This window comes from Ambystoma mexicanum, chromosome 9, assembly GCF_040938575.1.
Source record: "Ambystoma mexicanum isolate Mex_15411 chromosome 9, UKY_AmexF1_1, whole genome shotgun sequence".
NCBI lineage: Eukaryota > Metazoa > Chordata > Amphibia > Caudata > Ambystomatidae > Ambystoma > Ambystoma mexicanum.
In genome coordinates this window covers 105,800,552-105,818,759 of record NC_090931.1, presented here as the reverse complement: position 1 = coordinate 105,818,759, position 18,208 = coordinate 105,800,552, and positions in this window count along the sequence as shown.

Sequence of the window (18,208 nt, the reverse complement as noted above, 5' to 3'; positions counted from 1 at the left end):
GAGTCCTTCATTTTTTGATAACCAACCAAGTTCTTCTATGTGGTTAAAACAACCGGGGGGTTTTCATAAATGTGGTAATTGTAACCAATGCCCTTGGGCTGTTGCTAAATGCAAAACCTTTTGTGACCATTTTGGAACTCAAATTCAAATACGTGATTTTATTAATTGCAAGACTACTCATGTGGTCTATGCTATCATTTGTACCTGTGAGAAATTGTATGTGGGTAGCACCATTCGTCAACTCCGTATCCGAATCCGGGAACACTTGTCTAGCCTTAAAATGCTTGAACCAAAGTCACCCTTGGCCGTTCATTGGCAATTGGAACATCAGCTAGATGACATTGCTGACTTGCGCTTTATTGGTCTGATGAAGGCTCATAAGGGGAAAAGGGGTGGCAACCTTGAGCTGAAATTGCGCCAAATGGAGGCGAAAATTATTTGCTTATTTCGTTGTACCACACGGGGTCTCAACACAGACCACGAGATGTCTGTATTTCTATAATAATTCTGATTAATGAATCAAAATGGATTGTATGTTTTTTTGAATAGGACATGGAGACGCACTTTGCCGGAGCCGCTACATCATGCTCGTGTGCACTGGCACCCTTAGTTTTAATAAAAAATGTTTTTCCATTTCAATTTAAATATTTGATATGCCCTACCATTGGAATAGGTTGTTTGAATATACTTACGTCATCAGGGCGACGCTAACAGCGTTCTACGCAACGGACGTCACCGCTGTGACGTCTGCTGCTTCTTTTCTACTATTTCCTTCTCTTTTTTAATTAGTATTTGCTTACCGGCCACATATTAGTAGTTTTCTCTATACTATCCCTACTTGACGGCTTAGTCCTATTTTTATTTTCACTTTTACTGTTTGTTTACATCTGACGTCACTCACGCGACGCCAGATGCATGCGACGCAACCTACGTCACCGCTGTGACGTCGGTTGCCTTTTCTTTATCTTTTTCCAATGTTTGGTACAGATGACTGCTCTGGGGAATTCCTCTGTAACTGTGACTGCTCGATCCAACGAGTGAGTTTGATCTTTTGCTGCTGAATAGTCAGTGATTTGATTCCATACTATCTGGCTGAAGTACTTAGATATTCTACTGATTGGTTTTCAGGTTATATATTGGTTACGGCCATCACGGCTTGGACTTGACACCAGCGTAATACTTATAACGCGCTGCTTCTTGTGGTATGTAGACTCGAATATTTTGGGTTATATCTTGTATTTTCTTAAAATTATCAGCAATCCTTTGTTTTGAGTTGTCCAACTGACATTCATGCTTGTTCTACACAGGGATTTCCCATTTATTGATTTCTTCGATATACTCTGTGTTCTTGTGGTAAGCTCAATTTATTACTTTGATCTTGTATCTTTTGCATTAGCTATTGGTTTCTACTCAACGTGTGTCCATTAACTTTTGGTGCCGATCAGTTCACAATTTCATTATTTGCATGGGTGAAGTGTGCACACCATGCTTGATTGAGGGCTCCGGTATTGTAGCGCATAGGTCAAGGAAATCCCCCTTTTTATGTGTTTCTTTTGTTCTTCCATTTAAGGAAGGATGTATTCCTCAAATGTTTAAGCTTGTTTCTTACTGTATATTTTCTGTTTTTGTTTCATTATTTTCAACTACCGTTTGCTTCTGTTTACTCCACCCTCCAACCATGGTTTACGGTATGCCAATGATTCTTATTCATATAATATTATGATATTTGCTATATGTCACTATCTTTTTTGCTATATGTCACTACTATTTTTTAACTTTATGTGATATGGTCTGTATTTACTTTTTTCAAATTCAATGTGATTGTTACAATTTTTTGTATCCTCTTTTCTGTCATGAATAATATGATAAATCAAATGTTGTATGTGACTACTCAGCCTTGAAAACGACCTGCGTGTCGAAACACGTGTCGGCTGTTTCTACAACAATTAAAGCATCAATTTTATAATTAGTGCTCCTTATTCATATGGTGTTCAGCGCATCTCCACCTCAACTCCCCTCTTGTACATATTTTCTGGTACCAGCCAGGGTGGACTGGCTGGCGTAGGTGGTAGTGCAGCTCACACTTCAATTTCTCCAGTATCAACACCAACAGTGAATACTAGCGCACAGACCTCGAATGCGATAATCCACATCTACTTTGTTTTACATTTATTGTCGCTAGTCTGCGCCTGCTGACCTTCACTGCACAATAATGGTTGATTATATGTCTAATAGAGACAAGGATAGGGCAGCATTATTTGCCCCTAGGGGTAGCACAGAAAATCCATTCAAACGTAATTCTTCAGCACCTGAGACTCTTAAACAAAAATTTATTAAACTCGAACGTCTTTCGAAAAAAGAAATTAACAAGTATTGGGAGCAAGCTTCGCTCACCAATTATCTTGAGAACAATCTTATCCCTAGAGGCTTACGGATTCTCACATTCCCTAATTTTGATCACGAAGAGGATGCGGATCTAGCAGAACAATGGGTAGATAATTTAAACCAAAGCTCCAAACATATGTTGGAGCTATTAATTCTACATGCGACTAGAGAGCATAAACGTGTTCTAACTAAGATTCAAGTAATTAAAGAGGAAATCAGTCAAATGCCTAATGCAGAAGAAACTAAACATAAGAATTTTGAAAAAATGAATGAAATCTTAGTTGAGTATCAAGACGAAATTAAACTGCGTAAATTTCGTAAATATTTTCGTGACGATAAAGATTATCGTCAGGATAGAGTCTATACTTTTCAACCCAAGTATGATGATATCAACACCCATTCTAAACCACCTTCAATAACTACTACCCCTGCTAGTTCTGATCCAGACTCAGAAACAGAACCAATTGAATCAGATGCTAATGAGGCACAGCCTGGTGTAACTCCCAATTTAAAAGGACAACTTTTTTTGGGCGAAATCAGGCGCTACAAAAAGGGCAATATCAGATTTGCCAACACCAAACAAGTCAGATTTACCAAACATCCAACCGTGTTTACTCCAACCATGCCAAGCACACCAGGGGCAGGAGGGGGGGTAAGCGGCAGCGGAAGCGGAAGTTCGGACGAGGACATGACTCGTTCAGGGATCTTGACGCGCTCAAAGAAACGTTTGGGACTATAGTTGATTCAGATTTGGTGATCAACCTTTCTGATCGTTCTTTGTCTCATGACGAGAATTCTGCACTCAATAAAGGTCTGTCTTTTTCTCCCAGCAGTGGTACTAATTTTGTGAATTTTCAGGTCGATCTATTCAAATTTTTGAGGAAACTCAAATTAAAAAAGTTTTTTGCTACTCAAGTCAAAATGTATCAACCGAAAACTATACCTGATCCCCCGAGTTCCTTCAGTATTGGGGATTTAAATGTAATTGAGACCCTAGTCACCCTAGATCGCGAGGTCTGTTCACAGTCATGTGATGTTGCTCAAGATTTAAATATCAACCCACTGCATTTGAATCTCAAAGAATTGAAATCGAAGTCTAAATTTACACCTCAACTGCCTGCAGATAATGTCATTGAAACCTTCAACCAAGCACTCACACAAGACATCCATTCATATTTGGACAAACTAGTTGTCTCACATAAAAACAAAATAAGTAATCTTACTACTAAGCAAAGGAAAGCACTGCAAAACTTGGCCAAAGACCCTTCAATTGTTATCAAGGAGGCCGATAAAGGGGGCAATATTGTTATACTTAATACTTTTGACTACATAACTATGGGTTGCAAACATTTGCATACCCCTGGTTGCTATGAAACTCTTGACTCCAACCCTGTCAAACGTGTGATAACTGGTCTCCTAGAATTAATTGACATCTGGTATCAAAGAGGTTTTCTTACTGATGATGAGAAACATTTTTTGTCCAACACTAATCCTACCATACCGACCATGTACTTTCTGCCGAAGATACATAAACCTTTTGAGACCTTACCTGAGGTCCGGCCCATCATGAGTGGTATCAATTGGGCCACTGAAGGCCTCTCGAAATATCTGGATGAGGCACTTAAACCTTTTGTTATACAAATGCCATCCTACATACGTGATAGTGCCCACATTTTACAGTCCTTGCAAGATATTATTTGGGAACCAGATTATCTGTTGGCAACAATTGATGTAGTTGCACTCTATACTAATATCAATCATGATTTAGCACTACAGACAATTGACTATGTGTTTAGGAACACCTCAGCATCCTATTCTGACCATGTATCTATGTTGAAGCAATTCTTACAATTTGTACTCGGGAACAATATGTTTATTTTCAATGACCAATTCTATCTGCAGGTGAGGGGGGTTGCCATGGGGGCCAAGTTTGCACCCTCCTTGGCTAACCTTTTTATGTCTTTCTATGAAGAAACGCATATCCTCAATCAAGTGCAATTTGTGTCAAATATTGTGATGTGGCGTCGTTACATTGACAATATTTTTCTAATTTGGAAAGGGTCTGAAGACTCTTTCACTACTTTTCTAGGTCATGCCAACACCAATAGGTTTGGAATTCGCCTTATTGGTCTTTTGAACTCATGTGAAATTGACTTCTTGGATTTACATATCTTTGTTGTAGGAAACACTGTACTTACCAATACTTTTAGAAAACCTACTGAAGTGAATTCAATTTTGGCTGCACAGAGCAATCACCAACGTGCTATCATTGATAACATCCCAACGGGAGAATTTCATAGAGCCAGACGTAATTGTACTCTATCCAGTGACTATAAAAGAGAATGCAATATCCTTAATCAACGCTTCCTCAATCGAGGGTATAAGAGTTCAGTTATTTACAAGGCTTACTCCAAATTCACCCAAACTCATCAACGTGACCTCCTGACTAATGTGACTAGGTCAAAAGAGCATCCCTCACATATCTCACTAATCACTCCATTCACGAATGATTCTTCATTGCTATATAAAATGGTTGCAAAGCATTGGCATATTCTAAGACTTGACAAAGATTTACAACCATTCTTGACTCCAAAGCCCAAATTTACCTTTACAAGATCACCTACGATCAAAAGTATTGTGAGTCCTTCATTTTTTGATAACCAACCAAGTTCTTCTATGTGGTTAAAACAACCGGGGGGTTTTCATAAATGTGGTAATTGTAACCAATGCCCTTGGGCTGTTGCTAAATGCAAAACCTTTTGTGACCATTTTGGAACTCAAATTCAAATACGTGATTTTATTAATTGCAAGACTACTCATGTGGTCTATGCTATCATTTGTACCTGTGAGAAATTGTATGTGGGTAGCACCATTCGTCAACTCCGTATCCGAATCCGGGAACACTTGTCTAGCCTTAAAATGCTTGAACCAAAGTCACCCTTGGCCGTTCATTGGCAATTGGAACATCAGCTAGATGACATTGCTGACTTGCGCTTTATTGGTCTGATGAAGGCTCATAAGGGGAAAAGGGGTGGCAACCTTGAGCTGAAATTGCGCCAAATGGAGGCGAAAATTATTTGCTTATTTCGTTGTACCACACGGGGTCTCAACACAGACCACGAGATGTCTGTATTTCTATAATAATTCTGATTAATGAATCAAAATGGATTGTATGTTTTTTTGAATAGGACATGGAGACGCACTTTGCCGGAGCCGCTACATCATGCTCGTGTGCACTGGCACCCTTAGTTTTAATAAAAAATGTTTTTCCATTTCAATTTAAATATTTGATATGCCCTACCATTGGAATAGGTTGTTTGAATATACTTACGTCATCAGGGCGACGCTAACAGCGTTCTACGCAACGGACGTCACCGCTGTGACGTCTGCTGCTTCTTTTCTACTATTTCCTTCTCTTTTTTAATTAGTATTTGCTTACCGGCCACATATTAGTAGTTTTCTCTATACTATCCCTACTTGACGGCTTAGTCCTATTTTTATTTTCACTTTTACTGTTTGTTTACATCTGACGTCACTCACGCGACGCCAGATGCATGCGACGCAACCTACGTCACCGCTGTGACGTCGGTTGCCTTTTCTTTATCTTTTTCCAATGTTTGGTACAGATGACTGCTCTGGGGAATTCCTCTGTAACTGTGACTGCTCGATCCAACGAGTGAGTTTGATCTTTTGCTGCTGAATAGTCAGTGATTTGATTCCATACTATCTGGCTGAAGTACTTAGATATTCTACTGATTGGTTTTCAGGTTATATATTGGTTACGGCCATCACGGCTTGGACTTGACACCAGCGTAATACTTATAACGCGCTGCTTCTTGTGGTATGTAGACTCGAATATTTTGGGTTATATCTTGTATTTTCTTAAAATTATCAGCAATCCTTTGTTTTGAGTTGTCCAACTGACATTCATGCTTGTTCTACACAGGGATTTCCCATTTATTGATTTCTTCGATATACTCTGTGTTCTTGTGGTAAGCTCAATTTATTACTTTGATCTTGTATCTTTTGCATTAGCTATTGGTTTCTACTCAACGTGTGTCCATTAACTTTTGGTGCCGATCAGTTCACAATTTCATTATTTGCATGGGTGAAGTGTGCACACCATGCTTGATTGAGGGCTCCGGTATTGTAGCGCATAGGTCAAGGAAATCCCCCTTTTTATGTGTTTCTTTTGTTCTTCCATTTAAGGAAGGATGTATTCCTCAAATGTTTAAGCTTGTTTCTTACTGTATATTTTCTGTTTTTGTTTCATTATTTTCAACTACCGTTTGCTTCTGTTTACTCCACCCTCCAACCATGGTTTACGGTATGCCAATGATTCTTATTCATATAATATTATGATATTTGCTATATGTCACTATCTTTTTTGCTATATGTCACTACTATTTTTTAACTTTATGTGATATGGTCTGTATTTACTTTTTTCAAATTCAATGTGATTGTTACAATTTTTTGTATCCTCTTTTCTGTCATGAATAATATGATAAATCAAATGTTGTATGTGACTACTCAGCCTTGAAAACGACCTGCGTGTCGAAACACGTGTCGGCTGTTTCTACAACAATTAAAGCATCAATTTTATAATTAGTGCTCCTTATTCATATGGTGTTCAGCGCATCTCCACCTCAACTCCCCTCTTGTACACATTTGCATTGTGTTGTGCCCTATGATCGCTTCCAGACCACATCTGATTTTGTGTTGTGCCCCATGGTCGCTTCATGTCCACACTTGAATTGTATTGTGCCTACCTTATGTCACCAATGCCCCCTACGCGCCATTCCTCAGCACGTCACCCTAGCCTTAGCATGCTACTCTGCCTTACTGCGATTATGTTCCCCTTTTTTGTCATGCAAAGTTACATACCCTGCACTGGCAATAGTTACATAGCCTACAACAATAGTCTAGTCAGACCTGCCTGCCCAAGACATTACCCTATCACTTGCCCCACACCATTCCTGCCTACCACACCGGCCTTCCTCACGGTATCACAATCCGCCTATCCCACCCTCAGCCATGCACATTCTTCTGATGCCCCAGTTATTATGCACTCAGCTATCTCCAAGTGGAACCCCACTGACACGAGAGTATCATGCCCCACCCTCGACCACAGCACCTCCATAACTGCTAACCCAACTGTCTCTCGAACCATTACCCTCATCCCTACCGATCGGAACATTAGACTTGGTGCCAGAACCCACCACAGATCCAGAAAATACCCAGCCAAAACACCTAATAAGACTAACACTCATACTGTAACACCCATCAACTCCACCCCTCCTATTCCTAAAGGAGCTCTTCTAAATGTTAGATCATTAGTCGCCCACTCCATAGACGTCGCAGACATCATTCTAACCAACAACCTGGACTTCCTTGCTGTAACCGAAACTTGGTTGCATGATGCTGCAGGACCATCTCTCACCCTAGCCATACCTGATAAATACACCATCCTCAGAGCAGATAGACCTAACGCTCGAGGAGGTGGTGTAGCTATTATTTTTAAGTCCTCGCTTGATATCAGACTAGCCTCCTCTCCTCCACTTAAATCATGTGAGCATCTCGCAGTCAAATTACAAACGTCCCCTAACAGCACTATCACGCTGCATTTAATTTACAGACCCCGGGCCCACCTGGCTCATTTGAGGAAGACATCACCTCACTAATTGCAGAAAGCTCCAAACCATCAGCACAAATGATTATACTTGGAGACTTCAACCTTGGGTTTAATGACCCTCTCGACACCCCAGCCATTGCCCTGGCCACGGCATTAGAGGAGTATGGCCTCCAACAACTCTGCTCCAAACCCACCCACTCGAAGGGCAGAATCCTTGACTGGATTACCGCCCTTAACTGCAACATTACCTTGAAAGATCCCACACAGCTCATTTGGACCGACCACTACTTCCTCCCATTTGACATTAGTACCAGCAACTTAGCGCATAAAAGACCTATTATTGCACCTGCCTGTTCAACTAGGAAAAAGAGCAACATCACAGCGGAAGCCTTAATACCCTTGGTGATCCCTACTCTGAACGCATTACCAGCCACAACTGACTTGAACCAATTGGTCAACGTCTACAACGATTCCATGGCCAAAGCCATCGACATCATCGCCCCACTGAAATTGCGCAAAGGGAAACCTAAAGCGCACCTGAATACATGGTACACCCCGGAGGTTAAAACTCTCCGTCAACAAAAAAGTAAACTCGAAGCACTATGGAAATCAGTGCCGTCAGTAAATAACAGAACTAATCTCACCAATATCTCCACTCTCTACAAAAATGAGATCATACGCGCTAAGAAAGAATCTCTCAACTCCAGGATTTCCCAGGCAAGTTCCAGCACAAAGGAGCTATTTAACATACTAAAGGAATTAGAAAACCCCACTCCTCCCACTGACTTTTGCACTAAGGATAAACCTTGGTGCACAGGGATCCAGAATGCCCTTGCTAACAAAATTTCAGGGCTCCAAACTAAAATTGACAACAAACGACAACAACTCACTCCTGGTCCTACTTCCAGTCCCACCCCTCTTCCACCTACCGCCATTAGCTCAGGCTTTACCTTCAAAAAGGTATCCATACCGAAGGTACAGAAAATTATAGCATCCTTGAAACCCTCGAACTGCAAGGGGGATAGTTGCCCCGCACAGATCATAAAAGATGCAGCTAGGGATCTCTCCCCCTTCATTACTAAATTAATAAACCTGTCTTTCTCCAATAACTTGGTCCCCAGTAATCTGAAACAATCCTGGGTCCTACCACTACTAAAAAAAAACACTCTCGACCCTGACATACCCACGAATTATAGACCCATTACCACCGTCCCATTCTTACTAAAAATTCTTGATAGAGTGGCCTATTTACAAATCCAGGATTACCTCGAGACAAATCATTTACTAGGAACTCGCCAATCTGGCTTTCGACCACAACACGGGACAGAAACGGCCCTTGTTGATCTCAAATGCCAGATAGACGAACTCAAAGATAAAGGTAAGGCTGCCATCCTTCTTCTCCTCGACCTCTCCGCTGCCTTTGACCTGGTCGACCACAAAATCCTGTGCAACCATTTGTCATTGGCAGCACACTTCTCCCACTCTGCGGTCACATGGATCCAATCCTTCCTGGACAATAGGACCATGCGGGTCTTCTCACCCCTAGCAGCGGCTGACCCTATCCCCATTACCTGCGGTGTCCCACAAGGATCCTGTGTCTCACCTACTTTGTACAATATATTTACAAAGCCCCTATTTGACAAGCTGGACAATCTGGGTGTCACCTACACGAACTACGCAGATGACACCCAGATACTCCTCACTCTATCCGCTAACTACAACGTGGACGCCAAATGGATCAATGAAGTCTTCTCCATCATTCAGGCATGGATGGCCACACATGGCCTCTGCCTGAATGATGATAAGACCGAACTGCTTCTTGTCGGCTCACCCAATACCATCCGTAAACTCTGTCCCGGTTACACCAGCTTTACCATTGACGGTAACACCATACCCATCTCCAAAAGTGTAAAAACCCTCGGTTTCTATTTAGACACGAATACCAATTTAGCCAAACAAATCAATATGACTGCCTCAGCCACTGCCTACACTGGTAAATTAATTAGGGCCTGCAGACCATTGATCTCCCCCAACAACTGCCTCACTTTAGCCAGAGCACTCATTCAATCCAAACTGGACTACTGCAATAGCCTCTATGTAGGTGCCAACAAAACAGTAATCAATAAATTGCAAGTCTTACAAAATAACGCACTCCGTGCAGCCCTAAATCTTCCCAGAAGAGAACATATCTCCGCTACTAGAATCGCATGCAAATGGCTCTCCATCCAACAAAAAATAGACTTAAAAACCATATGCCTTACATACAAAGCTCTTAACCACCTAGCCCCGCCCTATCTCACTAACAAATTTACATTAAGACAGAACACTAGAACCACTAGATCGTCTAACACACTACAACTAACGGTGCCCAAATACGCCCTCAAAAGAGCTGGTGGATCCAGCTTCCCAGCTCTGGCCTCACAACTTTGGAACACCATTCCACTGGATATCAAATCCACACCTACCTTCCAACCCTTCAGAACTAAGGTCATCACCTGGTTACTCAACAAATAACCAACCATGTATGTATGCATACCCAATGTTCAAATGCTTCTTATTGTGTTTGCCTATTATTATCTATGCACTAACTGCCTTCTTGTCAACCTTGATATGCCACATTACTGTTGTACTATTGTTCCCTACTGTTGCCTGTAACCAGATGCTCAAAGCGCACATATACCCCTGGGTCAAGAGCGCTATACAAATAAACAAACAAAAAAACAAACAAACAAAGTGTGAAGAGGAGATTGCTAGTGGCCCCCCTTCTCTGTGAAGTCACAGGTGACTGGGCAGGCGCATTAGCATTCCAAAGCCCCTCACCCTGTGTATACTCCACAGTAAATACCTCCACCACATAAACCTGTTTTTTCGTTTGGGATATTAGCTGCACCTTTAAGCCGAAACAATTGCATGAGGGTACAGATAGGGGGGAATGCCTATGAGGAAGGATACAAAGCCTGTAGGTGTTGTTTGGTATGTGCCCACCGATTGACTACCCATGGACATGTTAATCCCTAAGGCCATTCCCACCCAGTTCCCGCCCTTCCCTGCCCGAAACACCTCCTCATGGGAACTCTTTGAGCTTGCTTTAATCAAGCCTTAACATCAAACGTTGCACTTAAAGTGCCTGCCAGTGTTTTTTTCAAAAGTCTTCTGAGAGTAAATGACTTAATTGGAGCAGTGAACACGCTTATGGTGCAATAAAAGTGTCATACGGTCTGGCTTCTGCCCCTCGATTTATGAACACTGCGTGTCCATCACTGAAGGCCTGTTTAAAACAAGCATTGGCAAAGCCAACTGTTCTGGCTTGTGTATAAGTATTAGGCATTTACCAGACACTATTATTGCGTGCCCAGGTAGTCGCACCATTCTGCAGCTGCTACCATCAATAACCAATTAAAATCACCACTATGACAGGGCCTGGCAAGTGACTTTCCCATTCTTACACAAAAGCCCAGGCATTTGGCATTGCCTATGCTTGTTTAGCTTACTATTGCTGCATAGTCTGCGATGTGTCTAATGTGTTGACATGTATATAGTGTGTTAATGATGCATTCCGTGCTTGCACATTTTATCCACAAGATGCTTGTGTGAAACAATGACTTCTGTGGGGTGAAGGCAACAGGGCAATGTTTAGAGCTGGCTGGTTGCCCCTCGGAAGGGAAGACATTTTCAAGCTTACGGGAGGTGTCATTGTTTGGATGACTCTTTGATTTTGTGAATAAGGGGTGCTTACAATGAATGTTAAAAACGAGGAACGGAGGTGTTTTTTATTAAAGTGTTGTGGTTCAAAAAAACGAAAACTTTAAACACGATATAAAACAATAAACACTCATATCGAGCAAATCCCATCATCAAATAGTACATTACACTTTAATGCATAACAATTAATTATTTTATTATCTAATAAATATAGGTCATATATACTAACATAAAAAATACTTTAGATTATTAAAATCAACTATCCACCTTTTCAATTCTCTTGATCATAATCTTCCCTGTATGGTACAGATGACACTTTAAATGTATATTTTGACCTGAGTAAATAAATGCCCACGTTTGCTCTTCTCTTAGGTTATTAATACTCTTAGAAGCTCCACATCCTTAAGCCAGAGATCCGTTAATCTTGAAGAACCTGTTAATACATGTCTCGAGTTCTCTATCGCAATATGACACAGTCGGCAGAGTCTTTCCTGTCTAGGAAGAGCAGAGCAAGCGCCCAGTGGAGACCAGGCTGGCAGCTGTTCTACACGCAGGGGCAAGATCTTGCTTCTGCTCATCTTGTCGTCCCTGATAGTCACAATATACTTGGTTGGACCATCCAAGATAAAACTTGGTTTTGCATGATCCATAAAAGTAGATTTCTTGCCCCAGTTCTCGCATGAGAAAATCTCGGTCCCAAAGGGGGGTGTTTTTAAAAATGCAGCCGAGCGTGGGTGCAGGTTTAGACTGAAAGGGCCAGCACCGGGGGCTTGTGCACACTTCAGAAGAGTCCTGCCATCAGATCCCCTTTCTCTGTGAGGACAGGATGTTTGTGGAGACCCCTCCCGTGCTCAGAGGTATCCCTCGAGAGGGGTAAACCCCGGGTCAGCCCTACCCGAATCCTCAGCCTGCCATTAGCATGTCTGGACTCTGGAGTCTTCTGGAAGCAAAGACCCTTTCCCTGTCTGTCCGGGCGGACATCTCCAACCTTCTCTGCCTACATGGCGTCCTCTGGCGTAACCGGTGTCCCCAGAGGTCTCAGGGCCCTCTGTGGGTTAGAGCATGTGTGCTCACTCTTATCTGCACAGATTAGGACAGTGAAATGTGTACTTCCATAGCACTCTTCTATGTTTTCATGCAGACTGACCCCGGGGCGGGGCCTCAATCACTCATGGCCTATTTTTAAGACAGGTGATGTTCTAATCACAGGGCCTTAATGCGACTTCTCCACAATTAAAACCCATTGTGGGGTGTAGAGTGCCATTGCCGGTTGCGCTGCCATGGCTGTCAACTGACCCGCGGCTCTCGGGTTTGACCCGCAAAAAGCCCACACACCCCTCAGGGCCACAAAGGTGTCAGGGAAACCCTTGAGAAGGGCAGGCCCGGCTCCTGTAGTGCAGTGGTGATTGCTTTAGAGGCAAAGCGGTCCCTTCACCTGATACAATGGTTTCACTGCCCTCTGCTTGCCCAAATCACAGAGCTGGGACCTCGCAATCTTTGTGGAATTCGCAGCCCAGAATACAAAACAAATATAACCTGTGCTGCCTCATTGCCACAAAAAAGACGGTATAAGTAAGTGTCTTGAAGTCGGTATAACGTTGTTTCATCACCTGTCATTTTTATGACTGCATTTTAAACGAGTACAAAATTACGAAAAAAGGTAATCGAAATTTTGGGGTGGGGGCATGAATAGTTAAACATTGGTGGCGGAGGAGGGGTTGGATGATGTTTTTCGTAATTTTGTACACGTTTAAAAGGCATTCGTGATAATGTCCAACGGTGAAAGAACATAGAAACCCTGGGGGTCTAACGTTGTTTCATCACCTGTCATTTTTACAACTGCATTTTAAACGAGTACGAAATTACGAAAAAATTAATCGACAGATATATATATACACGTGTTTGCAATTGGGTTAATTGTACGTCTAGATAATTGTGTTTTCTCCATAACAACATATATTGCTTACTGTTGTTTTTAATTCGTGAAGAAAGTCCCACTGACAGTGAACGCACATTCTAAAAACAGTTTTGCCCAGGATCACAAGTCACTCCAGTGCAATGGCATCACTTCTGAAGGCCCATCAACCGGTAACTCAAAAATACAATACAGTGCACACGTCCGCCGAGTGATGCCAATGAGAGAAAGGGCCTCATGCCGAGGCTGGCGCAAAGGGATTACGGGCACCGGTAAGGACATTGGTGCAGGTAATCCCTTTGAGCCCTATTCCGAGGTCCCTTTGCGGGTCCCGCTAAGGCCGTTTTACCAGGTGGCCTTTGTGGGAGCCACAAAGGGTCTTTGGGAGCAAATAACGGTACCGCAAATTGCGGTACCATTATTTGCACCTTTCCCTTCCCGCACCTTATTTGTGTGACCGGTAAGTCCCCATTGAAAATACCATTCCCCATTCCCATTTGAGCCCTATGGGGACTCAAATGGGAATGGGGAATGGTATTTTCAATGGGGACTTACCGGTCCCGCAAAGGTCCGACTAGACCGGTAAATCCCCATTGAATGAGGGCGGCTTAGGTACCGTTATTGGAGGCAGCCATGGCGCTTTCAGCGCCATGGCTGTCTCCAATCTCGGAATGAGGCCCAAAGTGCTTGTCTGTCAAACTAATCACAACATCGCTCAACTAAGGAACTGCCACCTCTGTTGTGACAAAGACACTTATTTATACGATTAAACACCATTACAAAAAAAGTAAGTACAAGTATCTTGTGCCTGTTTCTAATTCTACTGCAATTCTCTTCAATGTGACGGGTTCACAGCGCGTTTTGGCGTTTTGATGAGTTGGGTGGAGCTGTGTAGATTATACACATTTTTGGAATGTAGGACAAGTTAGCCTCAAGCCCACTCTGAAAAGTTGGCATCTGAGTGTGCTGCGCTGTTCATTCGCCTCAAGGAACCTTGCAAAAGCGTTCAGGGAATGGAGCACTGTCACCGTTCAACTATCAACATTGCTTTTGAACTCGATTCTGAAGAGGAAGGGACCTGCATAGGTGAAACACTTTTTTTACTGCTAGTTTGAGCCAACAAATAGTTGGCGGATGCGTTCAAAGCATGTCCACCTCCTGCCGGATACATCTCCCACTCACTACTCATCGTCTCAAGCACCTACAGTGAGTGCAAACACACTGTTGTTTTAATCTGTCAACCGAACAAAACAAGGAACCATGCGGAAAAACATAAGGGCTATCACTGGACTTTCTGATGCAGTATTTCTTTAAAAAAAAGGATTTTGGAAAATTCATGTGGGTCCTTTGCTAGCGCTTTTACCAACAAGGTTAGATCAAATAATTTGCTGTACAAATTAGATCATAAAACCTCCTGAAGATCTACCTAAGGGTGGAGATCTACCTAATGGTGAAGATCTACCTCAGGGTGGAGATCTACCTAAGGGTTGAGATTTACCTGAGGGTGAATATGAGGGTGGAGATCTACCTAAGGTTAGAGATGTACCTAAGAGTTGAGATCTACCTAAGGGTGAAGATCTGCCTAAGGCTGAAGATCTACCTAATGGTGGAGATCTACCTAATGGTGAAACACACGTAAAGGTGATGAAGATTTTTAAGATAATTATGAACAATTTTGGACCATGAAAGGTATTGACCAAAAAGGTGTTCAAGTTATGATTCAGAAACATTTATTTTGGGATTATCAAGAGATGAAGTAAAACATTTAATAAAATGGTGTTCTTGCAAAAGGAATATCAATTGATCAATTGATTTTCTGAAAGTTCTAAGGAATCACCTGGATGAGGCAATGCACTCCTCAAAGCCCTCCAGTCGTCCTCTTTTGTGCCCCAGAGAAGTGTCCTACATGAGGCTGCACGCCTCATAAAGAGTCTATGCATATACGACCACATCACCCTGGCCCTCATCGACATTCACTGTCTCCCACTGCATGCATGAATTACCAAGTCTTGCTGCATCATCTATAAGGCAGTCGCCCTCAAGTCACCCAGCTACCTTGTGAGGAAAGTCAGCATCTCCGGCGGACAGTGCACCACCAGAAACCAGGACACGTGCAGACTTGACATCTGCTGCTGCAAAAAGGAAAGGACCAGAAAACAAGCCTTCTCTGCATACGCCCCAAGATTATGGAACCTCCTCCCGTCAGCATCAGGCTTGCCCACACGCTCGTACAATTCAGAAAAGAACTCAAGTCCCACCTCTTCAAGGAGTCTCTCCTCAACACCTAGACAATCACATCGCCCCCACGCCACCTGACTTGCTAGACGCCATATGCCTCTCTCCTCCCTGCCACCCTGCACAGCTGTACCCCTCCTCTGTGCCGCTCTGTATCCTACTCCACGCTGTATATCTGTTCTGTTGTATTCTTCTGTAAAGCGCTCTGTTGCTTCTAGAAGCCAGGTATGCGCTCAATAAATACCATACTAATAATAAAAGGAGACTGGGCCTCATTACGACCCATGCGGAGGACCATGGTGCTATTAGCACCATGGTCCATGCCGGTGTCCGCCATGGCGGAATGGGGAATTACTACCCCATTCCGAGGTTGGCGGGGCGGTAATTCCCCATGCCACCATGGCCCTTCCCCATTCCCATTTTTGCCCCATAGGGCTCAATGGGAATGGGGAAGGCGCCAAGTACGGTGCTGCAAATTGCGGCACCATACTTAGCACCAAGGTCCCTTTGCGGGTCCCTACTTTAACAGCTGGTAAAACCAGCCGTTAAGGTCGGGTCCCGCAAAGGGAACTTCGTAATTAGGCGCTGATAGGTTAACGGCGCTGCAGCCTTTTACGACGCTGTTAACCCATTAGCGCCTGGGTCGTAATGAGGCCCACTGTCTATAAGGCGCTTTTCTCATTTAATAGCTAAACATTCTTGCACTTTATTTTACCACTTCAGATCCGTATCTCGGTGCTTAAATTGAACAAACAGTATTTAACCAGTGGGGGCTCTTGCCAATAGTAGGTCACTACAAGTGTGGCAATTGCCTAGCGTGTCCTTTGACAGAGATTAGATTAGAGTTCAATCATGATAAAGTGAAACGGCAGTTAAAAACTCACACTAATTGCAGAACTAAAACCGTGATTTACATTATTATTTGCCCCTGTGAATTACTCTACGTGGGCAAAACCACGAGAGAAGTGAGATAGCGAATAGGGGAACCTAGGAGTTGTATCCGAAAAAAATGTTGGATAAGCCCTTAGTGGGCCACTTTGTTAAATTTAAGCACCGAGATACGGACCTCAAGTGGTTCGTGTTGCAATGTATTAGACCACAGAGTAGAGGTGGAGACATGACCACAGCCCTACATAGGGTCGAACAGCGGTGGATATACACTTTGGATACAGTGAGACAGGGCCTAAATGTGTCCGTGGAGTGGAATGCACTCATAGCACATGGATAAGAGGCACCCGGGTCTCTGATGTTGTGTGAGAACTAAAGTTTGGTTTCCTCTACTATATGTAAAACAGAGAGAGAAATTGGCTAGATAATTGGAAGTAAACAAATAGTTAACAACCACTGTTGCTTAGTATGTGTAAAGGGGATAATGTGACTATGTAGACCTGATAGCCAATGCACGGTGTCATGGACCTGAGGTAAATGAGAGATACACGGGTAATAAACATCCCCATGATAACATACATTATATGGTAATAACAGAAGAATGAGTAGTGTTATCTCAGTATCGGACATTCTTTGGCCTTAAGCCCCTTTTTCCAAAAGGAGAGTGTTAACTTGTGGCTGCCGTTTCGAAAAAATAAGATGAAAAATTTAAATATAAGGGAATATGTAAAAAATGGCACAATACTGGTAAGAAGATTCGGGACACATTGTTGCATAAAGATGAGATTTGGCCGAGTGACTACATCCAAGTGAAATGTGATATTTGTGGGATATAATACCTATATGGCCGTGGGTAGAAAAGTAAGGACTTTTGTCCTCTTTCTATGACCATTAAGGCCAAGCATAGTAGAACGCTATGTGATGCGGGCGTTTTCCCTTTCCGCCCGCGACCGAGAGAGAATTCAGATGTGAGAACTTGGAGGAAGCGATAGATGTGATTGTATCTGTTTCACGTTAAGTGTTTGAATGCGTAGGTGAATTGAATACAGTACGCATTATGTGGACCTTTTGTCAAGTTCACTGCAGAGTAAAATAATGTACAAGAAATGGTATTTCGGATGCATGCGCAGAGGTTACACGCAGGTAACAACAGTGAGGTGTGCTTGACATCCTGTGTAAGCAATAGGATTTGGAGAAACCAATGGTTCAACAGGTAAATGAAAGAATGGCGGTAATGGAGCTGGCAGTAAAACTGTGCCGTTAAAGTTTTTTAACTAAACATTGACAGGACCACGTCAGTAGTAATCACGCATCAAAAAAGATGGGTAATGTGATTTAGGTATATTGACCTATCAGATTTATAGGAAATGATAGAATTTTGAAGTCTGTGTTTAAAATTCAACCAAAGGAATATGACAGATCTGGTTGCTTTCCAGTAAAGGGAACACCCA